Source organism: Peromyscus maniculatus, chromosome 2, assembly GCF_049852395.1.
Source record: "Peromyscus maniculatus bairdii isolate BWxNUB_F1_BW_parent chromosome 2, HU_Pman_BW_mat_3.1, whole genome shotgun sequence".
Classification (NCBI taxonomy): Eukaryota; Metazoa; Chordata; class Mammalia; order Rodentia; family Cricetidae; genus Peromyscus; species Peromyscus maniculatus.
Genome location: NC_134853.1, coordinates 11,246,655 through 11,259,351, shown reverse-complemented (window position 1 = coordinate 11,259,351; position 12,697 = coordinate 11,246,655). Strand labels below are relative to the sequence as shown.

The 12,697-nt window shown below is 42.4% G+C and overlaps 1 protein-coding gene across 2 annotated transcripts in view; it reads right to left on the bottom strand.

Moving 5' to 3' along the window:
- The window catches only part of Hnf4g (hepatocyte nuclear factor 4 gamma), a 136,231-nt gene extending 125,967 nt beyond the window's left edge, over positions 1–10,264 (bottom strand). The window contains exon 1 of one of the 2 annotated variants that reach the window (XM_076563774.1): positions 9,987–10,264. The gene's annotated coding sequence lies outside the window, so the exon portion shown is untranslated. The remainder of the gene's footprint in view (positions 1–9,986) is intronic. The other variant, XM_042270770.2, reaches the window with a different exon arrangement.
- Positions 10,265–12,697: the final 2,433 nt, after the last annotated feature.

The following is a 12,697-nucleotide window of genomic DNA, read 5'->3' as shown; positions in this document are numbered from 1 at the left end:
GTCCTATGGAAGAGCAGCCAGTGCTCTTAACCATTGGGACATCTCTCCAGCCTAGATAAGGTATTTTGATATGTGTAAGTCCTACACTTGAGAATGATTACTTCATTTATTCTGGATTATAAACTCCTTGTTATTTTTACCTTGAAAAGGATCTATGAAATTTAAAACCATGAATAAAAAAGATAAGTAGAAAATGAGAAGGTTTAAAAAAACCTCCAAGTGCAAGGAAGAAATCAGCAGAGGGAGGGAGAGAAAGAAGAAGGAAGGGCAGAGGGAGACCGGAGGAGGGAATGGGGGAGGGAGAGAAGGGAGGAGAGAGTTGGTTTCCAAACTGCCTGGACTTTCTTGTGCTTGTGAAGTCAGCCTCCTGAGGTACAAGCTGTGCAGTGCCCAGGATGGACAAAGAAGTCAGGGACCTGAGCAGAAGTTTGTCAGCAAAATACACTGAACCAAACCCTGTTTGAAAAAGTGGGCTCTTCAACCTGTGTGTGAGGTGCAAAACCAAATACTGCTCTAAAAACAAAAGATGTGGTCATGCTGTCTCTTTTCTCCTCTTCACCAATTAACAAACAGATTTGATTCCACTTTGTTCCTCGATAGTTAGTTAAAAAGAACAACAACAAGAAACTTCACAGCATCTAGAATACCTCTGGGATTGGGGAATTTTTTTTCTAACCATTCTATGATAACTATGAATTATCATTTTCCAAATACAGCAGTGTGCCTTCTGAGCATAGACAGTACAAGCCAGATCACTCTTCCTCACATGTACTTAAATGTTTACAGAGAGAGAGAGAGAGAGAGAGAGAGAGAGAGAGAGAGAGAGAGAGAGAGAGAGACAGAGAGAGAGACAGAGAGAGACAGAGAGAGACAGAGAGAGATAGAGACAGAGACAGAGAGACAGAGAGAGAACACTGGATCAAAAACCTGTTTAATATTGACTGTGCATCTGAAAGACTTCTGTAAAGTTTGAAGCTCAATTACTGCCATCAATACTGTTGTATTGATTTTATTCTGTATCACTGCTCACTAAAATAGTCTAGACTCTATAGGATGGTGTGCAAAGGTCCTGATATTCAGTCTTCTTATATTTTTAAACATGCCACCTACTACTACTTCCCACTTTACTGCGTCTTGTAGCTTCATAAAACAGGCTTTATTCTTTTCTCACTTGTATGTATAATTCACACTTGTGATGGTGATATTCTCAGCTCTCTTTTTCTTTAGGTTAAATTCTACATTTTTATCGGAATTAATTCATGTAAAGAAAAAACATTTTCAAAAGCTCTATCAAATGGCATATCTGTAAGATAAATAGATAAATGATAGTTAAATGATAGGTGATAGTTAGATAATAAATAGATGATAGATAATGATAGACAGATGATAGGTAGACAGATGAAAGATAGATAGATAGATAGATAGATAGATAGATAGATAGATAGATAGATAGACAAACATATTACAACTTAAAAATGAGACAACTCAATTTAAAAAAAGAAAATTTGAAGAACAGGTCTGTCAGAGAAAATTCAGATTCTCTACCAGATCACAACGAGATTCTCAGGCTCATTAGATAGAAGGGAAATAAAAATTAAGATTGCATTTGATATCACACCATGATTTTAGAATATCTAAAATCAGGACCATCCATACCCATGCTTGGTAAGGATGTGAAGAATCTGTAAGTTTCCAATGATGCGCATTGGAACATAAAATAGTACACTCACTCTGGAACCCAGTGAACAATTTGTTCTATAAGAACCACATTCTGCTCCGGGATAATTTTATGAGACAGACAAAGGCATATGTGCACACAAGGTCTTTGTACAAGAATGTTCATAGTAGTTTTATTTGAAGTAGCCAAAGACTGGAAAGGAGCCAAAGTTCATCAGCAATTGAGTAAACAAACAATTTGTGACATTTCCACAAGATGTCATGCTCTTCGGTAAAAACTTTAAAACTGAACTACTAACACCTGGAATAAAAATAGTGAACTTAACTTACTGAAGTGAATGGAAGAAACAAGGTACAGATGGTACTGTAGGATCACATGGGGGCAAGATCCTAGACCAGGCAAACTAATTTTAGGGATGGAAAGTAGATCGACCAGGAGAGAAACAGGAGCAAGGGTTTACATAAGAAATAGCATGAAAGAACATCCAGTGTGTTAGATGTACTATCTTTATGGTGGTGACAGTTTCAGATGTGTATATATAACTGACAAGATTTTTCCAACTATGTGCTTCGAATATATACACTTTATTACATGGCAATTATACCTCATAAATCTGGGATTTTGTTCCTCCAAAGGAAGAACACTGCCAGATATAACAACACGAATGGATCTCACAGTAATTGTACTAAATTCAACCAAACAAACACAGAGGTCTACATACTGTGTGACTCCCTTTTCATGGTCTTCTGGAATAGGCAACACTGTGGACTGAGCTCAGATAAGATTGCCTGGGACTAGCAGGGGATGCTGACTGCCCAGGGGCACACGGAATGGATCTGAAGGGTAAGGGACAGAAATGTGTGTTATCCTCCTTGTGGGAATGGTTACAAGGTTGTGTACATATGTCATAATTCATAGAAATGTATTTTTACAAAGGGATTTTAGTGAATACAACGATATATAATTCACACATCATTTCTTTGTAAGTTCTTTCAAGAAAAGATAATGGGCCTCTCACCAGGTTGTCTATATATTTTTCCAGTACTCAATACTTATGTGCATCTCAGTGAATAGTAATTCTCTTACATGTATTCTCCCCAGACATGAGAAACCTAGAAGATAGCCATGGTTATTCCACAACGTGGAAGGCAGTGCTTTAAATAAGGCTCTCGATACATGTTTCAATTCTGTGATCATCACGTCACTTCACTTCTCCGTACAGTTACACATTCAGTCAGTAAATTCACGCTCCTGGAGTCTCAAATAAACACCCATCCCAAAAGGTAGGCATTCCTAATGACAGTCCCTACCATCAGAGACCTAATATCCAACTGATGCTCATCCAACATGTAACCACCATGCTTTATGAAGTTAAAAATTAACAGGCCAGAGAAAGAACAAGATGCAATTAAAATGACATGCGGGGGCAAAACACTGGGAAACATTTTTAAAGTGGCGTGTAAGTGAAGACTCAAGATCTAAGTGGATACTGGCTCGGACGGATGGAGTCGGGTGAAAACAGTGGCAACTGTTAAGAGAGTGTCCCGACTGGTGGAAACGTCACATCTGGTGGCACATATTTAGTAAAGTACGTCTGGGGAACTAAACAAACCATTCCACCTCGACTGACTGATATCAAACAGAGAGTCGCTCTTGTGGTGGTTATAAGTCATAATAGGAGGGGTCTGAAGCTGGAAGGACAGTCGTTTCAGTGAGCACATAGGAAACGAACACACGGTTTCCAGCAGGGGAAATGTCCTTCCTGCACAGCGCTCTGTTACCTTAGAACTGGGAGGGCTGCTGAGCTTCAGAAAAGAGAGTCCTTGCCAGTTATAAAAATTCTTGTCGGAAATAAAAAAAAAAATTACTTAGCTGAAAATTAACCGAAAATAAGGAACAACGTTCTTTATAAACACCTTTCTTGAACTTCCTGAAAGACAGAAGAATAAACTTCAGCTTTGCAGAACAGGTCAGATTTTAACATGAACCCATGCAGGAAAACAAGAGTTGAAAAACTACAAATTGGTGATGACACCATCAAATGAAAGGTTCCATTGCACCGGAAGCAGGCCCACAGCATAGAAGATATGTAGAAAGACGGGGGGCCAAGAAAGCAAACAGAATTCAGCACCTTAACTTTCCACAAGCTTAGAGAATGTGGTTCCAGTGGGCTTGGACCTCTCCTATTCTCTCTCCTCTCTGTCTCTCTGTCTCTCTGTCTCTGTCTGTCTGTCTGTCTCTCTCTCTCTCTCTCTCTCTCTCTCTCTCTCTCTCTCTCTCTCTCTCTCTCTCTGAGACAAGGTTTCTCTATGTAGCTTTTGGAGCCTATCCTGGCACCATCCTCATTTCTTAACCACCAATACACCATCTTATATCTGGCTGAAGCTTCTAACTCTTCTCTCTCTCTCTCTCTCTCTCTCTCTCTCTCTCTCTCTCTCTCTCTCACACACACACACACACACACACACACACACATCCCTTTTTTTTTATCCATACTCCAAAATGCTGTGAATCTAAAAACTAGTCATAATCCAATCTACTGAAATAGTTTGATGGTTTCCCTTCAACAACTAGTTGCAACCGATGTCACCCCGTGGTCCTGGGCACCTCCCCACTTCATCTCCCCCTCCAGGGGAAATCTGCCTGCATCCAGCACCTTTCTGCTTCTCCCCAACAAGTTCTAATCAGAACAGAATTAATTCTTCCGTGAAATCTCTCTGAGTGATCCAAGCTAAATGCATGTTTTACACTTCCGTTTTTTCGACAGCATTAAGGCAATTACACCTTGTATTCCATCCTAACTACTGTATGTGTTTGCCTTCCCAGTAGATTATTTATGTTTAAGGGTGGGGATACTGAATTCTGTTTGCTTTCTAGGTACCTATTCTTTCTATTTGCCTTCTATGAACTTGGTTTTATCCCTATAGCTCTATAGCTTCTTATATTTCTAAATTAATATGAATCAGCTTCATTTGCAAGCCATAACCATGATAGCTAAAATAAGAAAGTATAATATTTCTTTAAATATTTATGACTTAATTATTTCTATTCTATGTCCATTGGAGTTTTGCCTGCATGTATGTCTGTATGAGATATTGAGTCCCCTGGGGCTGGAGTTACAGTTGTCAGCTGCCATGTGGGTTCTGGGAATTGAACCTAGGTCCTCTGGAAGAGCAGACAGAGCTCTTAAAAATGGAGCCATCTCTCCAGCCCAGGAAGTATAGTATTTTTAAATTACAGATTCCACAAACTTCAGACAAAAGAAGAAGGAGGAGGAGGAGAAAAAGAAGAAGAGAAAGAAAGAAAGAAAAAAATGAAAGAAAGAAAGAAGAAAGAAAGAAAGAAAGAAAGAAAGAAAGAAAGAAAGAAAGAAAGAAAGAAAGAAAGAAAGAAAGAGAAAGAAAGTGCAAAGTACAGTATAGTGTGTAGACACAGAAGTTGTCAAGTGCTTGCAAGAATTAATAACCAGGTCCAGATGATCTCAGCCAGCACAATTAGAGCAGATGGAGAAACACTACTTAGATTTGTGCCACCTTTCCTGCTGTTATATCTAAGTCTGGATCCTCAACAAATAAAGTGTCTCATAAAAATAATGTAAGAACTCACACATAATTTGAGAGTAAGAGAATGTGATTCTCAGATCACAGCTCTTTTAAACTGATGCACGCCTACATGGAGTGACCGGCAATCTACACAACTGAGATTTGCACACAGGTCATGTCACAGCCCAAACACATGTTCCAAGCTAATGAGCTATGCTTGGGTAAATTTCCTTCACACTTGAAAGCCATTGGTTCTGTGACATCGGGGACGGTCTATGCAGGCATCATGGGAGATCCCGGCTGGTCAGAGGGCTTGACCAGGTTTCTAGGGGTCCAGAGATTGTGAAAGTCATATGCCCCTTGTTTGCTTGTATACATATAACAATCTCTGAGGTAAGAGCAAATAAAAACAAGTAACTTTCAATGATTTCATTTAAATCGGGGCTGAAGAGATGGCTGAGCAGCTAAAAGAGCACACAGATCCTGCAGAAGATGGGGGATTGGTTCCCCACAACCAATATCAGTGAGCTCTCAAGTCCTGTAACTGGAGCTCCAGGGAGTCTGACACCCTTTTCTGGCTACCACATAATACCCTCCCTAAGTCACACATATAAATATATATAATAAAAATTATATATATATATATATATATATATATATATATATATATATATATATATATAATCTTTTTTTAAAAAGCACTTCAAATTGAAGCAGTGGCGCACAAGCACTTGAAAGGCAGAGGCAGGCGGATCTCTGAGTTCAAGGCCTCCCTGGCTTACAGTTCGAGTTCCAGGACAGCCAGGGGTACAACAGAGAAACCCTGTCTCAAAAAACAAAAAACAAAAACAACAAAGAAGTATTACAAATCATTTTTGTGCTGCACTTTGAGTGCATTCATAATACATCTTTAACTACTTATGCATTTTACTGAAAACCACCATGATCAAATGAAGGGTAGGCAGAACAAGGTGGCATTCCTTGTCATCAGCTGATTCTACGAGGTAATGAACACAGTTCACCAGAGTGTCTTAAAATGCAGGCTGGGAAGTATGGGCAGAGCTGCTCTTCAAGGTGTACTTGAAGTGAATGGGCAAGAGCATGTTGAGTTCCTTACATCAGTACCCAAATATGTCAGCCTGGAGCTTTGCCCAGGACACATCAGGCACAAGACTGTTGCTAGTTCTCACATATACTTCGTGACCTAGAAGTAACTTTCCAGACCAAGAACAAAGGAACTTGCCATGCCTGTGACACAAAGGTTTCAGCCCTCACTCCCTCCTTTGAGGACAGCTGTCTTGAACAACTAGATGACTACATGGGACATCCATGGTTGCTTTTGTGTCTCACAGTCACATGGCATACCTGAATCCCCAGCTTTGACCCTTGTGAGTGTCATATTCAACCTATTTCTTTCTGCTTCATTGGCACTGTTAATAGAATAAAGAGAATATTCATACTGATTATGTAGAATTAGTATAAAGATCTGAAAAAGAAATACATGAAAATTGCTTAGAACAATATGACCTACATATTAAGAACTCAGTATTAACAAGAGTGTTTTTTGTTTGTTTGTTTGTTTGTGTGTGTGTGTGTGTGTGTGTGTGTGTGTGTGTGTGTGTGTGTGTGTTTGATTCCCTAACTGGTCCAGCTGTGAGAGTAATTCATATGTGTAAACAACACATGCCTGTGCATGAATGGCAGAGTTGACAAACGAGAGGACAGTTCTCTACAAGGAGAGAAGTAACTGCAGTTGCAAGTATGCATCACAGACTAACCGACTCTTGTTCCCACAGGGGTAACTTCGCTTTAAATATGGAGCTACTTCATACACAATCTTTGTGTGCTTATGTACAGGAGTTCACATATACAAGTCTGTGTATCCACAGATGTGTGTGAATAGAGGTCAGGGGACAAACACAGTTGCTGTTTCTCAGGTACCATCCACTTTGTGTTTTTGAGTCAGGGTCTCTGCTCAGCCTGGGGCTCGTAGATAAGGACGGGATGGCTGGCCTATAAATGCCAGGGATCCATTTTTTTCTCTGCATCCTCTGTGTTGAGATAACAAGAGTCTTGCATTACCATGCTTGGTTTTTCAACATTGGTTCTAAGGAGCAAATTCAGATCCTCACACTTGCGTGGCAAACACTTTCCCAATGGAACTATCTCCTCAGGCCCATGTTTATTCCTTTGAAGGAATGATACAAATTAAGGATTTAAGTAGATGTTGTGGTGCAGGATTATCAAAGACATTTTGCCATGCCAGATTTGGAGAGTGCCATCTTTTGAAAATTGTTCACATGATTTTAAAGAATTCGGCGGGGCATGGTGGTTGCAATCCCAGCACAGGAAAATCTCTGTGAACGTGGGCTAGCCTGTGTGTAAAAAACCAAAGAGAGCTGAGAATATAGCTCACTCACTATGTAGAGTGCTTGCCTAGCATGCACAAAGCCCTGAGTTCAACCTCTATCATCATCACCCAAATCAGGTACGAGGGGACACACCTGTAATCCCAGAATGGGAGAAATAGAAGCAGAAGGATCGTCAGTTCAAAGTCATCCATGTAACAAAGCAATCTCAAGGCCAGACCAGTGTAGGACAAATGTGACCCTTTCTCAAAACAAACAAACAACAATGAAGAAAAGATGAATATAACAAAGAAGACAAAAAAACTTTGATGCTAGGATGAGAATCCTCTTTTAGGAACCTGGCAAGCATAGGAATCAATAGCTACAGAGATCAAACTACTCCTGGGTCATCAATGGCACCCAGGCTATAGACATTCTCACATACCAAGAACCTGAATCTGCAGCCATCCCTGGGTAAATAGTAATAAACACAGGAGCATCTTTTATGAGCTGGGTATACAATGGTGATGTTGGGAACACAGGGCATGCTAGGCAAGTACTCTACAACCACATCCACAGCCCGGTTTTTTAAACTCCTGAACTCACCCACCCAGGGATGGTCTATATAATCCTCATTTGGCAATCTCAAAACTAACAAGCAATTTTCAACCAGAAAGTGGCAGCATCTTAAAAACTGATATCCAGTGACTCAGGCATAGTTAGAGTGGGTACTTTGATGTAAAATGAATCATTATTCGGTTTTTGAAGCAATTTACATTCATGAGCTGTATACATGAAGATTTTGGAAACACAAACCCAATGTCAACAAAGGTTCCATACACAAGAGGATAGATATTCTCTTTATATTATACTATAATTTGCATGTTGTTTTACAAACTAGCATTATTTCTGGAATTTATAGAAAAAACAAAGAATTTCAAAGTAATGAAGCACTCTAATGGAAATGTGCCTACTGAGTTTGCAACACTATATTCAGGCCAGTGTTCAAGATGCTGCCACTCTCTTGTTGAAAATCTGTCAGTTTTGAAGTTTAATAATAGGACACTCCAAATACAGTTATTATTTGCATGCTGAACACATTTTTTTAAAATAACAATCTTTAAAATTAATTTGTGCTATTCCATAAGCTTATAGTCATGATCACAGAGTAGCTCGTCTCTTGAAACCTTTACAGTGACGTTTTGGTTAAGGGTTGTACCTTCCTAAAGCTTGCTGAGAACATCCCCATATTTGTAGAGTCATAAACGAAGAGGAAGGGGACCGGCAAGGAGAACGCAAATTGCTATCAATTTCCATCGCTCTTTGAAAAGCTGTCAATGACTGGTTTATCAGCATCTCCTTTGCCTCCCATCTCATCGCTTGAAGTGCAAGCAGGGGAATCCAACATTGACTTGGTCAAGAGCTTCAGATGCAGGAAATGCTCGAGTCAGAAGTGTGAGACCAAAGGGAGGAGCAGGAAGATGATTGTGAACAAATGCTGATAGCCAGGGTGGAGGAATAAGAGTACATGCCCGTGAACAAAAACAAGCCGGATAAAGCAACTAAAGCCCAAACAGGAAATGCTGCCATCAGGGAGGTTTTCAATTTGCAGACTATCCCACAGGGTTATGAGCGCCTGTACATGTATTCCCCAACCTTTATCTTCAGATGAAAACTACGATTGTTTTGCATATTGCAGAGTACTTGAGCTCAGTTTGCAGACACCCTTAAAAACACCCCCCTTCAGGTAGGGATCATCATAGTTGGTTCTAAGATCTTATCACATACTGGTTTATCCCATTAGACACTGAATGACTGTCACTTAATCCAAATGCGCTTTAACTCAACATCCAATAGGTCAAATCTTCCCAAAGAAACTGACACTTTTATAAACTTGCACAGTCGCCCCCAACAGCATCAGCAGAAAGTGCCTAATCCCCAAATGTCTGAAAGAATATATGGAAGGAAATTTGACCAAAGGCCATGGGGCAGAGGGATGTTTCTGCACCAAGCACCAACCCTCACACCTCTATTGTCCGTTAATATCCAGACACCTGTCCTAGCTTGGACCTAGAGCCCCCAAAACCTCCAGGAACCCCCCCCCCCAACACCACCAACAGGTCTTGGGATCACGTGACCAGCGGCAGCCACCAAAGCTTTCTCAACACCCAAACAAATGCAATGCAAGGCAAAGGTCTTGAACTTCAAAGCCCCAGCAGCCTCCAGCCTTTCTTTAGCCCACCTGGGCAGAAGGAAGGCCTGGGGTGGTCTGCTTTCCATAGGATCAGGCCTAGGGATCAAGGTACTCAGCCTCTCAACTGCTTTCTTGGGGGAACTGAGACTCCCGGTGCCGGACAGCGGCCGGGTGTGGAGTGGGTCATCCCCGGGCACCGGGCGCGGGCGGAGCGTGAGACTCACCCACGCCAGCGGCTCCGGAGCTCCCGCGTCGCACTCAGCTGCGCGGCTGGAGCCGCATCCCAGCAGCAGGTCCCCACCCGCCCTGACCGCGGTGTCCCGCAGTGCACCGTCCAGGGGGCCAGGAAGTTTGCAGCCAGCCGGGAGGTGGGGTGGGGCGCTGGGAGAGGTAGCCCAGGGATTTTGTTGTTGTTTGTTTGTTTTCCTGGATCTCTAGCAAAGATTTTGGGGGACCATATGCCTTGAGAGTATTAGCTTTGCTCAATGGCGACAGGGCCTGGGCCTGACTCTCACAGTGAGATCGATTTACTAAACAAACTGAAACGTGGGTGGGGATGTTAAACAGTAACCAGCGAGCCTCAATGAAAACTGAAAGCAGCAAGGCAGCCTCCGCCCGGGAGAAATCATTTCCCGGTTCCCAAGCCCTGGGGCTCGCCGGCCAGCGACGCCCGCAGGGGCCGTCGGGGCCTTCGCAGACATCCCTCAGATGCGGCCACAGCTGCATCTGAGATCCATCAGAGGGAGGACCCCAGTGGCTTGACGCCTCCAGCCAGAGCTGGCCTCTCTCCATCTCCCCGGGACGCCGAGCCCCGCCAGGTTGGGCCACGCTGCGGTCCAAAACCGGGGACCTTCCCCTCCCCTCCGAGACAAGCCTCGTTGCGGCGACATTTACTAGGGCTGGGAAGTGCTTTAGGGCAAGTGGCAAAGAGAAGCCTGTGCTCCTAGGATGCGAATCTAATTCATTGCCCAAGAGGTCCGGAAAAGGGCGGAAGTATTAAAAGGAATTAAATGGGTTCCTGGGGGCAGGACTGCAGCCACACCGCTAGGGGACCCTATGGCCACTTCTTTAACTTGCGCCCTGGGCCTGTGAGCGGAATGCCTCCTGGGTGCTCTGTTCTGCAAGAGTTCTGTGCAGGGAAGGGAGAATACATCTCTCTTTCAGATACCCGTGGTTTCTAGTCAATAAATACCTTTTTACATATGTATTAGATGGAAAACTTCCCTCTCCCTCCCGTGCCCTTCCATTGCGCCTTCCAGAACCTCCTTACTCCTTATGGAAGGGTGCCTGACACATCCCTGCTACAGCTGGTCACCTTGGTCCGGAGTTTGTGACAGGAACAGACAGATCTGTGATTGTCTTTTTTAATCTCATCAGTTTAACGTCGTGGTTGCAGAAACGAAAGGCTTCAGGTCCAACAAGTAATTACGCTCATGAGATAAACAGTTACTTAATCCACAGGGTTTTCTTTTCTGACCAGGGGGGTGGCTGTTATTTTAGTATTGTAATAATGCCAGAGAGATCAAAGAACTGGGACTGTTTTTGTTTTTTTCTTTTTCTTTTTAGATGGGATTTACTAAACTTTCTCAGTTTCCTCCTTTTGAATATCCTACTGAAAGGCTCCTTTAAAACCAAGGAGTTAGCTGTTTTAGAAATCAGAACAAAGGAGACAGATCACATGTAATTTTCTTTAAATGGAGTTTCCAGAGCAAAACAGATTCTTTGGGTGCTCATTGCCCATGAGACCTTGCAAACGTGTGAGGAAAGTAAGTGGCTTCCATGCAGGAGGAATACTGGCCAGGGCAGCTAAAGCGAGTTAGAATTAACGGATTACATCGATTATGCAAATCGCCCACAGGGGTGTTGTTTACAGCTCTCCTGTGGCCATTGTTTAAAAAAAAGAAAAAAAGAAAAGAAACTTTTCAGATGTTCGGATAGTGAGGATTGTCTAGTAATATACTAAAATGTAAATGTATAATTAACATAAAACCCTGGAAGTTTGGGGCTGAACTTCTCCATTTCCGATCACAAAAGCTGAGACCTAAACTCTTGCGCCCCTCGAGGCAATCATTTTTGACTTGAAAAGAGTCAGTTATTTCACTGTGTAGCCACAGTATAGGTGGGTTTGGTTTTGATCAATGCCTGCTGGCTGTGTGGTAGAATCTCTGTTCTAACAAGAAATGACCATGGGATCTGTTCAAAAGTATGCTGACAATGTGTAGAACCTTGGCCAGGCCATCTAATCAACAACTTTTGAACTAATGAGGACAGACAACAGCCAAGCCCAGCGCTCAAGAAGTGTGTGAGGTCTGAGATACCGTGGAAGAGAAGTATTGTATTCGTTCACTGGAAAACCCACTGAACAGAGACGACGTTTGGTGTTAAGAACGCGAAGGGCGTGGTTTCAGATGAATGTATGAACGCAGTCTATTAACAGGTAAACAGAAGGCAACAAGGTCGCCCTGGCTCCGGGGCCGGAGCCGGAGATTATCATGTGTATTGTTACTGAACCCAATTTATCACGATTCTCCATGGCATGGGTTTTAGTTGCTGAAGGTGAAAAATATCCGTTATTCAGAGCTGTTCCTTGATGCTCCGCAGGGGTGGAGAGTGGGCCGGCAAAGAGCAGGAAGAGATCGCGAGGATGTTTCAGGGAAAGGGTCCTGGAAGACACGTGAAGCTTCGTTTTGCTAGTGCTGACAGGAGGAAAATTATGCACACGTATTTATGTCCCATCTTCCCCTTTAACCTAACCCTGAACGCTCAAAATGTGACTTCAAAACCCTCTCACTTGTTTCTTACTAAAGGTCTCTCTTTCCGCCTGAACGTTTTCTTCCTTCTTTACAGCATTCTTCTTGCCAACGCCACATAGATTGTCTAAAGAAAAACCCGCAGATTTTCGATGCAGTTGTTTACAAATAGTGGCCTCTCCAGG